This window comes from Scomber scombrus, chromosome 22 (assembly GCF_963691925.1).
Source record: "Scomber scombrus chromosome 22, fScoSco1.1, whole genome shotgun sequence".
NCBI classification, from domain to species: domain Eukaryota; kingdom Metazoa; phylum Chordata; class Actinopteri; order Scombriformes; family Scombridae; genus Scomber; species Scomber scombrus.
Window position 1 is genome coordinate 10,569,703 of NC_084991.1, and position 14,742 is coordinate 10,584,444.

A 14,742-nucleotide genomic window follows, 5' to 3' on the forward strand; every position below is an offset into this window, starting at 1 on the left:
TATTTAAAGGGGTATTTCAGCAATTGTGTCTTGCACTTGTATAAACTGAAAAAGACAGATTAAACATGTGACTGACTTTTAGCATTGATTGATAGATAGGTAGACTGGGGTTATTTTTAAGACTTAAAGAGTTCAGAAAGCTACCTCCAGAACCACAGAAGACATGATACACTGACTGAGTGATAGTCCTCGTGATGAGTAAACTGATCTTCATGTGGGGAATAAGTGGAGTTCCCCTTTAAGGTTGGCATTTCACTTAAAATATGAATTGCTCAAAATGAAATTGCCTGCTTAAAGAGTGACTGTACGTACTGTGCTGTAAAAAGAATATCATTTGTCATAGTTTAATGGGAGTAGAAACTTTGATATTAACGACACATTTCAGTGACTGTTAAGTGTTGGATTTCTTCAGTTATTTATATAAGACTGTAATCAATAAGCTTCACCTTCTTGAAACATTGAAACTGAACCAGCTGACTGTCCTGGGAGTCCACAGTTCAAGCACTTGTGTGAACTATTGTCTCTTTTACTAAAGCATCCCACCTGATGCTGACCTCTGACCTCCGTGTGGACATTTCAAGAAAAAAAAAGGATTTTCCTATTGTGATCAATAAAATATCAGATTATTATTAGTTCCATTACTGTGCTTGAAAAGCGCCTGTGTTAAGTGAGCACCAGCATTTAGATCATTTTGTGACATTGCCGTTAAAGGCAACCTTCATTCTTTAGCTTCACTGCATCTTGGAACAGAAGATTTAAGATGATTCTGTTCTCTGTGGCAGACTGAGCTCTGTATGTCTGTGTGTGTGTGTGTGTGTGTGTGTGTGTGTGTGTGTGTGTGTGTGTGTGTGTGTGTGTGTGTGTGTGTGTGTGTGTGTGTGTGTGTGTCAGATAGGAAGTTTAATTTAACTAATCCTTGAAATGCAGTGTAACAATACCCCCAAGTCCAGTAAATCTTGTAAATAAAACTTCAGTGCTGGTTATACAATCCTTCACAGGTAGGTGAGCAGCTTTTTGTCCTCAAAGGACCCTTTGTTCTGACGTTCTGAAGCCAAATAGGTTTTCTTTTGACTTTTAATTGCAGTTTTGGTCTTTAAATAGTATCAGATGTTATCATTTGCAGCTTTTGTGAAAGCAGACATATGAATGTCACACTCATTAACAATGTTCCAGACTGGATGTGCCATTCATATTAAGGTACATTTAATATCCTAACATGTTTTAGTTTACTCATATTTGGAAAGAAAGTAAACAAAATATCAGGAACAAGTTGCACGTCAGTCTGCTGATGATGACAGAGCTGCACCTCTCTAAAAGTCTCAACAAAAATTTGCTTGCTGTTATTTCATCTACCCTCTAAAAACATGGAACTGCTTGTACATTCAATATATAACAGTAGATGGCACTATGTGATCAGAGCAAAACACACATCAGAGTAGCGTGCACCTCAGCCAAATAAATATGCATTATTTGTTTGCATTTCACATGTGATAATGAAGTATGGAAGTAATGCAAGATTTTAAAAAGTGGTATAAAGATGAAAAGAAAATAATAAAACCTTGTGAGGATAACTTACAGTCCATTGTTTTATACATTTTGGACAGACTCTTCTTAAATTGACTGGTAGGTGGCAGCAAACCACCACAATTTGATGATACCTGTTTTCTCTTCCTGTCCTCATGACTTCCCAGATGCTGTTTCCTTCTACTTCTATTTAAGCCAATTTTTAATAGCAATTACGTTTCCAAACACAAACAAAAACACAAACATCAAATAGACACACACCAGTGTGCATATGGCAAGATGATCAACCCCTTTTTTCTCATATATCCAAATGGAACAATGCTTGTGTTTTTTAATCACATCATAGGAATGTGAAGTTTTTCTAAAGGTAAGCCTATTTTACAATTTTTTGGCCATATGGCAGTGTTGCAGGATCATCTATGTCTGTCCACCAACCTGAGAAAATGGTTTCACTAGCAGTGGAAATATAAACGACGGTGAAGAACAATATATAAAGAAATACTGAGTGTTTCATGGTTTTAGTGGTTATAAAAAAAAATCACTGCTTCACTAAAACATTTTAAATTGACACTCATATATCAATACAAGCAGGCCACAAGCAATGTTGACTACATTTGAACAAAAAGCAAATACACGTATCCCTGCATAAACCACATTTCACACAAACAGTGATGCATAATATAAATAACACATAAAGCATACAATTCTAAAATGTTTGCACTAAAGACAACGGGACAAGAACATCACTTCTTGTATTTCTTACATTTTTAAAAACTTCCTCTTTCTTTTTTTTTTTTTTACACCCCAATTGATAATAATCTGGTCATTCATTTCTTGACTGTCTTTGCGGTTTGAAAAAAAAGGAAGAAGAAAAGAAAGAAGACAGAGACGAGAGAGAATCATTCTAACTACTGACTGCTCAATGTAGAAGTGCCTTCAGATCTACTCTTAAATGATTTAATAGGCTGAATTACATGTGAAGGTATGACAGAATGAGTAAAAAAAAACCCTCAGTCAAACAGTTCATCTTGTCTTCTTTTTGTAATTAAGTACTTATTTGACAGTGATTTTATTTAAATACATTTAGAGCAGGTTATGTTTATTCTAAACATGTTAAGAGTCAAATATGTGTGTCTATAACACTAACAACAATGACGTGCAATATATATACAATTATATCATTCTACTGTGTGCACACACTTCCAGATGACCATGAGTTTGTTTTCTCTGCAAACTAGTAATTTAATGAGGTGCATATAAAATGTATTTTAAATTGAATTTAAAATGTAGCCTTTACCCACTAAATGTCATAATTTAGGCTGAACGTGCAGTTAACACTTTGGGTTAAAGGATGCTGAAGCTATTTTCTTATCATTCTTTTTTTCCCCTAGTGATGATATTTACACCACTACACATATTTTATCTTAATTGTGTATCGATATGCTTTAATTTCTACAATGATTACATATTTCCTTCATGCACAAGAACTATGGAAGTCTTGTGATGGGATTTTTGAGCGATGCAGTTATTACCCAGATCAAAGGAAATACTCTTCGTATGGGATAAAAAAAAAGAAAGAAAAAAAGATGAATATGATAATAATAACGTTTTTGATGTCGGTAGCTGAATGGAGTACCACCACAGAAAAAGTAGAGGTTCTAGTTGAAATATTAGGCTACAGGAACATTAGGGGAATGTATAGGTTATTGATTTTTCCTCCCATATACTTGCGGGTATCTTTGCACTAATGCCACTTCTGGGCGACCTCCATGAAATGAACCCTAAAGTTTCTCAAATGAGGAGGGGGACACACTGATCTTATGGTTGGAGGAACCATTCCCATTACTACTGCAACCCAACAACAACAATGTGCGATTATCTTCGAAGCGCCCTCGTTAAAGACGCCGGACCTTCCGACATGAACGGCCGCTAAACATTACTGCAGCGCGTGAAACGTTTGGAAAAGAGGAAACAAACTTCAACAAAAAAAAAACTTTTTGTTTACATAGCAGGTGGCCCTACGTCACACGGGGTCGCAGTACGCCCAAAAATAACAACACACCTCCGCACAAGCAAGTGCCTCCCCTGGGGGGGGGGGGGGGGGGGGGGGGGATTTCTAGTCCCAAATATACTTGCTTGCTGGGATACAGCTTGATGTGTGTTTGAATCGTAACGAAAGGGAAAAAAACAAGCCGCTTCTTCCTCGCATTGCGCGTCATTCAAACAGGACTCAGTGTACTGCTTTTCCCTCTGTTGCATTAGTAATAACAGCGGCGTTGACGGGAGACAGCAGGAGAGAGTGTGTGTGTATGTGTGTGTGTATATGTGTTTCTCCGACAGCGGTGCCCAGCGGAGGAATATTTGAGCTTTTTATTTACTCTGCAGCTTGTTGTTCATTTTCTCTGCGTTATGGTGAACTTGGACAGTCACGTGTGAACATCTCTGCAAGTACAGAGGACGGCGACTTCTCACCTGGCGTGTCCCTTTGACTTTACCGTGAGGGGGAAATATACCTGCCATTTTTTGTGGTAAGTTTATCTACCCAAGAGTTTATTTCTCTGTGCACTACTTTGACTTTTTTTTTTTTTTTGTTCTTTCTTCTACTTCTGTCCACTGCACTTGAATTAGGAAGTGGACCGCGGGGCACAAGTTTGTCCTGTGTTACCGAGCGCTTTGCAACTTGCCTCGCTACGTTATTATTTGTATGTTGAGCGCAGGTTTTTCGGTGTTTTTTTAATTACCGAGCAGCTGTTAACAGAATTCAGCGAGCTTATTATTCGGCTCTTTAATGTCAGGAACCTCAACAAAGCTGTTCAAGGTTTGGTTTGTCTCAGTGTTGAAATCCTGAAAAGCTGACTTATTGTCTCATATGTGGACATTGCTTCAATACTTCACTCAGTTTAATAAGTATGGATGCAAATGTAGCCGAACCTTTTTAAAAAAAAGTTTTGCCACCGAATACTAAATGACATATTTTTTAAAACGCAGAAAACGGCAATACTGATAACTGTCATGATTTGCTCTACGTGTAGTCAACAATTAATGTCAATTAATAGCCTATCTACGTTAATGTCAGCTATAGAAAACTATTTAAAACTTGTAGTAATTTCTTGGTTATTGCTACATTGCAGTAATTGACAGAAAAGGAAAGAAGAATTAAATAGAGAATTAATTATATCTAATATATCACGTGTCATAATTAAATCTGTGTGGCAGCTTATTTATTTAATAGGAAAGGATTTCTGCTGTTTAAAAAAAATCTAAATTATTTTCTGTTGCGGTCATGGCGTAATCACCTGCAGCACACAGGGGCTGCATATAGTTTAAAATGCTTTTTTTCCTCCCCCATCAATGCTTTTTCAACACCACTGTCACAATTTCTCAAGCTCAAGCCTGCGCACTAAAAACATACAAATGCAATTAGATTTAAAAGCTGTATTTGTTTATAATTATCAATACTTTATCAGGTTGATCAATATCTGCATGATCAATATCTGTCATTATCAGCAGTCAACACCTTACCGTGGTTGCTTGCTCCATTTTTATATTCCATCTTTTTTTTTTTTTACGAGGTCTAGAAACAGTGATTCTGGTAGCATATTCATTTTTATGAGATAGACCTGAAATTCCAACTAATTAAACTAAACGTTAAAAGCTCATACAATCAACAGTCCCACTATTACACTCCCTGTGTCTTGCCACTGTTCTCTTTGCAATCACAGTGGCCCAAAAATCAATAGATGTAACTTTTTTTCTTTTTTTTTGGTAAAGGAAGGATAACAAGGTAGTTGGAGCTGTTGAACTCTTCGGGCCTGTCCTCTGATCAGCTTTCACCCCTGGATTAGCTGGATCGACCCTCCTTGTTCAAGCCGCAGGGTGCACAGGTGTTCCCTCCTCAGTTATGCAGGTGTGGACCAGTTCTCCCCTCACTCAGCAGCTCTCACTCTTCAAAGGCCAGGCGGCAATAAATGCCCCTTGTGAAATATGTCAGCGACAGTGCACAATCAGCCCCTTTGTTGGAATGCCCCTGTAATCATTTCTTAAAGCATGTTTAAAACAGTCCGTACCCTTTTGTTTACTCAGTGTTGGGGTGTGTGCGGTAAGCAAGGTCACTTGATTTTGTAAAACAGGATGCTTTTATTCTCTCTCTTCCTTAAGGCAACCTAAGGGATGGAGAGAGACTTGCCATTCCTCTCCCTCCAAGACTGACCGTTGTTGGGAGCATTGCACTTATTATCCCGACTCTCCCCATTCTGCGTCCATTTTTTGATTGCTGCATTTATCATCAGACGGTCGTGCTCTACATTATGGTAATAGGAAAATGAATGTCCTCCACAGGATTAATGTGTGTACCCTGTCATACGTTTCAATCATTTATCAAAATTAAGATTCAGCTTTCAGCTCAATGAACACTGGTTGATGCATGATTTTTTATCTTAGATATGGAAATTGTTGGTTCCAGCTGAGCTGAAGTAGAAAATGCTTTGCAATGTATTTGTATTCTGTGGGTCCTACGTGAAGTTTGTGTGCATTTGCCTTAAATGCAGAAACAGTTGAGTGTGACAGTACAGAATGGGTACAAAATGACTAAGTGTGAATTTACAAGAGGTCCAGGAAGTGCATTTTAAGCATAGATTGCATCAATTCTGTTTTGAGTCAGACTACTTTTGAGGCGATGAAACATTTGCTCACTTTTGGATTAGCTCTTGAATTGCACCATCACCCATCCCCCAACACCTCTGTAATGAAACTGACTGCTCGCTCAACCCTTGAGGTGTTGCTGCATTTGGGGGGGAAATGGGTAAGAAAATCACGGGAGTGGTGCACCAGCTTTACTTTTTCTAAATGTCTCGCTGAGCCCATCCACGCGTAACCTACACAGTGTGTTTTATATATACAGCTACATTGGTCCTGTTACTAAGCTTAAAGGCAATTAAATGGCAAATGTTCAGGTTTTATCCTTGTTAACTTCATAGAAATGTTTCCATGACAACCTCCATGCAAGTTAAAGCAACCAGAAGTGATCAAGTCCTTTTTTTCCCCCTCCTCCCCTTCTCCCCCTCCTCTCTCTCCCACTTCGGTTCCCTCCCCCCAGTAAGAATGGAATTTGTGTTGACAGTTTTGGCCTTTAATGGCACTTTTGTGCCGCGCAAAAGTATTTGTTTACCAGGATCATATGCTGCAAGCTGTCAGACTCTGAGAGATTGACTTCTTAAGATAAAAGAGTGTATTACATGCTTAAGAGGCCACCCTTTTGCACTGTAATTATCCACATCACAGTAATGATGTTTTGTGTGCCCCAGTTACTAAGAGTCTTGAGACAGCTCAGACTTTTTTAGTTACGCTCTAGGTCACTTCTTAAGCCTGGCTCGACACTGTTGTGAGCAAGAAACTTTGCGACTCCTTGGCCGGAGAAAACTGTGCAGGGTGGGGTCAGGGGATGAGGATTAGAGAGGAGATTGCAGGCTACCTACACAAGGGGGAGTTCAGCGTTATCTGATGAAAGAGTCAGTCAGTAACTTACTTTGTCGCTGGCTTTATTTGTTTCATCTCGGTTCATAGTCATGTAAAATTTGTTTGAGCTCTTCTTTATGGGTTACATGTTTGCTTGGGCAAGTTAGAAAGACTGTGGTTATATATTTACTTTTTAAAAAAAAGAAAAAAAGTGTCAAAACATCCTGCAAAGATTGTTTGTCAAATACCCTCCAAGGATTGTAAAGCCACAAACAACTGACCCAACTCATGCAAGCCAGAAAGTGTAGCTTTTGGCTGGTGTGTGTTACCTCGCAGTGTGTCAGATTCTGAAATGGAAAAGGACATGCATGCAAAGTTATAAAACAAACTTCTGGTTTGTGTACACACCATTTCTGTAAAGCTATACAATAATACATGTCTTTTCATTAGGTTAGGAGTTCACCTCTTGGCACCATAGTCTTGACCGTGACCTTGTACTTAATGGACTCCCGTCAAGCTGACGCGCCAAGACGCCATAAGCTTGGCCTGCAACAGTGGCTGACCTGTCAGTCTTGTTTATCTAATAAACTTTGTTCTCATTTGAATCACAGCACACCAACAGCGGCAACAGACCTTGTATCTTTTTTCTTCTTCTTTTTTTGCCCCCCCTCTCCCTATTTGTTCCCCCTTTCTTGTTCACTTAACAATTGCATGTTTACTTGCTGGTCAGTGTGGTGTGAAGGCATGGCAGCTTTTATTCAAGTCACGCTCAGATGGACAGTGCCCCGGTGTGAAAAAATGTGTTGGTTTGGGGGGTCTTGCCCTGAATTAAAGATAGAGGGTCACTCGTGGTAAAAGGCAAGGTCACCGTGCTCAGACCGCATTCAGCCGTCAGCCTGTCAGTCGTAAACAGTCATGTGAGCGAGCACCGAGGCTAACGGTGGTAGCTAATTCAATTATTGTTTTTTTCCCCTTCCTCTTTGTATTATGACATCTAGGGCATCTTTTTAGTGATGACAGCATCGTTTGATGATTTGTGGCCTGATAAGCCACATGAATGAAAATGTTAGATTGGGTTATTTTTGATCTTATAAATGTTTGACAATTGACAGTCAGATTGTGGTGATCTAGGAAAATGTAATATATTTGTTTGAATTGTTGGTTACTGAATGCATGACTCATAATAGTTGAGATTCGGTCAGCAGCGGTGATTATTTGTTTGCTGCTCATGCCCACAAATGAATGGTTAGATTGCATTTACTGGTGCCTCACATCTCAAAGGACCTTTCCACTTTACCCAAAGAGATACAGACAGAGAGAGGAAAAAATGTTTATTTTAACATGTTGTGAGAGGGGAAAAAACATGTGAGGTGGGGGTGTGTGGGGGGGTTTGTGACAGTAACAGTTTTTGACAGGCACATTAGGCTGCAGAAAGAGCATCCAGCTCGGGGCTGAGGGCATATGGTGCTGCCTTCTGCCGGCGTAGCTCTAGACCAAGTTACAACACTTGCGCGGGGTCACGACTGTCTCAGGTTTGTTCCTTCTGTCTCACTCATCTAAATAAAAACAGGAGGAAAAATGGAAGTGGGGGGTTGGGTGGTGTAGTGGTAGTGGTGGTGGTGGTGTTGAGTAGGTTTGGCGGGCAGCAGTGTTGTACAGTGGCTGTGTCTTTCAGTAAAGGACAAAAGGAATGTCTGCAGCTGAGCCCCCTGGGTCAGGACATAATTTGGTCAAAATTCGGAGGGGAGACATTTGACATTTTCAGAAACGCATCAGTTTAAGTTGGGGTTGTTGCAGCCACACACTCTCCCACACATCTTTTGTTTTTGCTATGGTAAATGTACATTTGCATGGACCATAATAGCCGTTATCTAGTAACAAGCAAGTGTAATGCAGTGACTTTAGCTCCTTTTAACCATCTGAACACCCAGCTTGTGCTCTTGGATGGCAGTCTCTGATCCTACTCTAAACAATGGCCATGTTTTCACCACATTGGCTATCCGAGGTTTTTCTCCTCTCTAATGTGGGGAGGATGGACTTGGATAATGTGTAGGATGACGCAGGGCTCCCGGTCTGAAGACAGCGGATCGGGAGGGAGGGTAATTACAAGCTACTGTGTGGTTCTCTGGATTTTCCCTGGATCACAGCTATAGGCTTTGTAGCTCAGCCTCCAAACGTTACTCTCAGAGAAGGAGATGGAATGGTCACAACATATGGACGCAGCTAAACAATGGTTTATTATTGTGATATTTGATGAGTGGTTTTTAATTTAAATTGTCACTTCTGGCAAGCAGCAGGGCAGATGGTGCAGACTTGAGTGCCCATCAGAGCCTAAATACCTCCAGGCAGCTGTTGGTTATGAACTTTTTTTTCTCTTTTTTTTTTTTTGCTGCATGTTTTTTTTCTTCATTGCATTTTCTGTCTTTAACACGGCTTGGGTCAAGAGGAGTCAAACCTGTTACAACACGTGTTTCTGCATATGCAAATCTGTTGTTTTGTCATTTCATTAGGCATGGCAAAAAGACAAGGGTCCCTTGTGGTCGCAAATGCGACTGGCACCGGGCCCAATTGGCATGCTACACAGCAGAGAGATGCTCGAGGCGGGGTGAGGGGAGGGACGAGAAGTTGGGTCTCTGTACCAAAGCGACTCAGCCGGTGGATGCCTTCACATTACAGCTCAATCTGGACGGGTTCCTAAAATTCGGAGTCAAAGTTGTTTAGGATTTGGGGGGGGGGGGGGGGGGTGTAACTCCCTCTCCAATTATCTCTCTTCATCTTTCCTCTCTGAATAGACTTTAGTGAATGACGAAAGACATGCCCAGTAGCCAAAAACTGGCACACGCGTGTCTGGCACACGCCGCACGCCTCCCCTCCCACCCACAATGTCCTCCTCTCCCCTCCTCCTCCTCCTTCTCCTCCTCCTCCCATCCTCATCCTCCCTTCATCATCTGGCGCTCTCCCGCAGCGCTCGCCTCTTAACCACATGTGCCAGTGCAGGGCCTGCTCTTGCTCCGGGGCTAATTGTTCACTGGTAAACTCCAATGCTTGTTGGTGGGGGTCTCCCCTTCATCCAGAGACACATGGCTATAAAGCTGGATGGTGGCGGTGATGATGGCTGTGGGTGGGGGGTACAGATCGTGATCTCTCCATGCAGTTTATTTCCCCCGTATAAGTCTGAAGATTGTCGGTTGTAATCCGGCCTGTGCGCTGAATGCAACAAATACACCATGAAATTAAAGGTTATTGCAGGAGCGTAATGCAAAAGCTCTGTTCGAGATTACCAAAGCTGTTTGCAGACCTGGAGAGAACGAGGAGGAGGAGGACAGCAGTGCCTTTCTCTCCCGCGTTTGAGTCCATGAATCTCCCTCTGAGCACTGGATTGTTTTGTCATTTTAACAGATATTTATTAATGCTCTTTGATTTTCCTGGCAGTCCACTTCTATAAAAAGACTTAATGGTACCGCATTTAACTTTGAAGTTGTTTACTATAACACATCAGTATATAGCCCTGAGCTGTAAAAACTAAAGCACAGGTTGAATCTTGTGTTCAGTTTGTTTGCTCTAGTCGTGCAGAAGTATAGAACTAACTAACCTGCGGCCACGTCCAGTGTAATTCTTTGTAATTTGCTCTAATCTAGTGCTTTTCATGAGAGCCTTCCTTCAACCAGGCCTAAAAGTTAGATGGATAGATGATGGAAAGACCTAGGACTAGTCCTTGTGTTGAGCTAATCTCATCTGATAACTGAGGCCTTCCTCCTCCTCCTCCTCCTGTCTTTCTTTTCTTTACCCCCCCCCCCCCTCCCCTCTCTGCCATGGTTTGGTGGGTTTGATTTGTAGTTCTGCTTCTCTCTCACCACACAGACGGCATTAAAGCCGGGCCCCCACAAGCCCCCTCTGATATGGGAGAGTTCATTAGAGATGTGCCTTTGATGGGCAGCCTTTTCATGTGACTACCGGTTTTTCAAATACCTTGATGTAGAAGCTTAAGAAGGCATTGTGCAGTAAGCCCTCCTTTTGATGCGACTTATTTAGATCTGCATAGTAAATCAAGGGGGAGTAAATAACCAGCCAGCAGATGGAAGCAAGGAGATAAGGCACCAGCGAACAATCGCATTTGTATTTTGTTATGATGTTGACAGCAGCTAAAATTCACTAATCTAGAGCCACTGATCTGCATTTCAAAGAAATCTCATTTAGCAGCGGGGAGGATAAAGTTCCTCTCATTGTGTCTATTTTATTGCATTCTTCGCTAATTTATCTGCCCACAGATTTAACGTGCAGGGCTTGGTGGTAGGAGCCAGCGTCCGCGCGTTGCATAGGGGGTCTTAAATACTGTGAAAGCGGTTACGTCTAGACTGTGAGCTGAGGGTAATTACACGTCTGACCATGAATAGAATGAGTTTGAAGACTCATCTTTCTTCGGGCGGGCCTGAATTGCTCGACTAACACTGATAAGGAGCATTTGGTCCCCACAGAAATATTGCCAGTGACTTTCCATAATGCCCCCCCTCCTTTTTCAACACCAAGGATGGTATTTACTTTTAAGATAAAGTTATTGTGTACAATAATCTGACTTGTTAGCATAATGTCCTCTTTCATCGCAGGACCCTCCTTTTCCTGCAGTGTGGAGGTATTTGGGGTCCGGGACTTAAATAGTTTATCTTGACTTAGTGCGCGAGCGCTTTATGTAAATATCAGCCTATAGTATTATTAGGCCTTCATGAATACTTGAATGCATTTGCCATATTTATAAGTTGATAGAATTTACCAATGGTTTTATATTTGGCGTAGAGATATGTGTGGTATTTGTAAATCCTCACGAATTGGAGGTCATACAGACTAATAGCATTCTTAATGCTTTTTCAGTGAATAAAATATGACATCTGCACAGCCCAGAGGAGTCAACTCAGCAGCAAATTATTTTAAGTAAAGAACATTAAATTTATTTAAAAAATTGAAATAAGATTTTAAACTATTGGGTATTATAGTTTGTATGCTTGTAATGTTGCCAGCTTTTGTCAATGAAGTCTTCTGTTTACAGAAACACATTTTTAGGAATCTTTTCAGCTTATAACTCTATTTATAGTACCATACTCATGGATGTCCAGTATGTGGAATCACACATAACAAATAAATGAAGTACTTAAATATGTCATGTTTTATTCTAAACTTTTACCAACATACAGGGCATTTGGTTGGTGCCCACCCCCACATCAAACCTTCTCCCCCTTCTTTGAGTAAATGTTGCACAGATTGCTGTGCATTTTCCACAAACTCAAAACAGTGAAAAATTATAGCAGTTGGCATGTTTTGTTTTCAGCTGTGCTCTTTGAGCTGAGGGCTTTTTGTACAGTTCAGAGAGCACATTCCTTAGGATTCAGCAGTCGCTGGTTGCCTGTAGGGGTCATTGGAATTCTGGGAGAATAAAAGGGGAAAAAAAAAAATTCAGAGAGGAACATCCAAGCCATTTTGTGCCCCTCATGCCCCCGGCAGCAGAAATTTGCCCCTACACTGCTCCAGTATATGGGGGATTTTAATTTTTCCTAATGGTCTAAATGCGATGTATATGCAGTAAAAATGTCCAAGACAGTAGTTGCGGTGGTGGTATTACACACTTTTGTTGTGGTTGTGTAATTAACACAAAATATTGTCAACACTAATGATATCTAAATTATATGGATGCCATAGCATGTGTGCTTCAAAGCTGAATGGAAATACATGAGAAATCAATTGTGTCAGGTTAACAGTATGATTTACTTGGCGTTGAAGGCTTGAGCCTTGAGGCACTGCACCTTTTAACTGGTGTGTGTGTGTGTGTGCGCACGCTTGGGGGAGGGGACTATAGCATTAATGCACTGCAAGTTGCTTGTTTGTGCATGCACTCTCTCTCTCACACACACACACACACACACACACACACACACACACACACACACACACACACACACACACACACACACACACACAGACAGACACACACGTGCTCTCATGCTTCACAGCAAAATCCAGGTGCACTTTGTTGTTCCAAAGTTTATAGCTTTCACCTACAAGCCATACAGAAAATAGTTATGCAAGACACAATCGAGCCCACACATGTCTGCACTGGTACTGAATGTGCCTGGGAAACATAAAAAAGATCAGGATGTCATGGAATACATTGAGACTAATGACATACTTACTGTTTTCTCTTATCTTAGATAGCTGACATCGCTGGACTCCTTCCACTCCTGTGACGGACAACAACAGCAAGTTCTCTCCCTTAGGGTAAGTATTTGAACATGACCGTTTCATGTCTCCCTGTCAAAGAATCCTTAACCTTGAGAGAGATTAGAGTAGCATTAACTGTGTCTTTTCAAGGATCAGTGTTGAAATTAACAGTTACCTACAGTACATCCTCAAGATCATCTTCGAATGTACTCTTTGAATGAAAGTTACCTTCTTTTGGTTTTTTAATTAAAAGTAATTTTGTTATTTGTCAAGACACTAACACTAGTCTGGTGTAGTGCTAGCTCTACTCGGTTTGGGTGATTGTAGTGGCTAGTTGAGGTCAAAGGGGTCCCATTCCCCCCTCAAATGTAACAAATCTTCATCTTGTCCACCTTGATAGAATTCCCCCTTCACTGGGCAACCTTTCAGTGGTGCCTGTTTGGTTTTCACACCCCAAGGATTTTCAATCTACTCTTGCTTAGAAGTTATGATATGCATTATGGCAGACAAATGTGAGCAAGCTTGGATATCACGTTTTCTATTTATTTTGTTGATGTCTTGATTGAGATTTGTATCAGAACAGAAGAGAATAAAAGGAACAGGTTTATATAAGCTGTAACCTTACGATAGTATATTTAAACTGGATATACAGAAACTGAAGCCTTATTCAAATTATTGCTCATATTTCTAGTCCAAACATCTTCTTTCCCATTTGTCTTTTTAGGATGAAATATGCTCACTCTGCACCCGTAGGAACAAGCAGAAGAAACACACTGTAAAGTCCAGAGTGGTAAGTGAAAGCAGTTTTCATTGTCCTTGCATGCCTGGTGTTGTGTTTTCTCCCAGATTAATGTGTCCACTGTAATGAGCCACATCAGTCATAAAGGTTGGTGCGGTTTGGCCTTAGAGTCACACAGTCCTGGGGGCTGAAATGACAAAATAACAGTGCCAGGTATGAGAACATTATGCCTATCCGTACATATTTTGCTATATATATTAATCATATGGTCTGGAAGGTATTCGTCTGATTGATATAATGTGCTTTGATTCAGCAATGTGTAGTCTAACCAATCACCAATACCCAAATTCAAAGTATTATTAACTGTTGGAACTAACTTTCTAACTAACCAACCACTTCATCTAAAATGACAAAATTGTTGTTGGCATTTGAGCATTGTGCACATTTGCAGCAGCAACTCAGAGAGACGTTTTTATATACTACTTAAGTGCAATATTGTTTTAGCGGATTATTAAATATTTAGCACAACATTTCTGGGTGATATTTAGCGGTGACATTAGCTGTTAATCAGTTAATACCAGGTCAATTTAAGCTATTTGGTTGATCCTGCACAGACATTGCAGAGGCAGACGTTGGCATGATCAAATATATCTCCCCTTTTCCAAGCTAATGACACAAGATGATGATTGCCACCAGGTCAGTCCATAAATGAGCGTAAGGAATCCTGGGTCACGTCATGGGAGTCACTAATTATATCTCCAACATGACTTGTGTCACCACTTAATTGATTAGGACTCTCAGATGTCGTGGTGTGAAGA

At 40.6% G+C, this 14,742-nt stretch overlaps 2 protein-coding genes across 6 annotated transcripts in view; one reads left to right on the forward strand and one right to left on the reverse strand.

Moving 5' to 3' along the window:
* LOC134004672 (dnaJ homolog subfamily B member 9-like) overlaps positions 1 to 14,742 on the reverse strand; it is a 435,649-nt gene that overhangs the window by 66,079 nt on the left and 354,828 nt on the right. The window lies entirely within an intron of this gene.
* The window catches only part of foxp2 (forkhead box P2), a 105,580-nt gene continuing 94,645 nt past the window's right edge, over positions 3,808 to 14,742 (forward strand). Inside the window, exons 1-3 of one of the 5 annotated variants that reach the window (XM_062443299.1) lie at positions 3,808 to 4,052; positions 13,176 to 13,242; positions 13,910 to 13,975. The gene's annotated coding sequence lies outside the window, so the exon portion shown is untranslated. Of the gene's footprint in view, positions 4,053 to 5,313; positions 5,432 to 13,175; positions 13,243 to 13,909; positions 13,976 to 14,742 lie in introns of those variants that run through there. The other 4 variants (XM_062443296.1, XM_062443300.1, XM_062443297.1 and 1 more) reach the window with 4 other exon arrangements.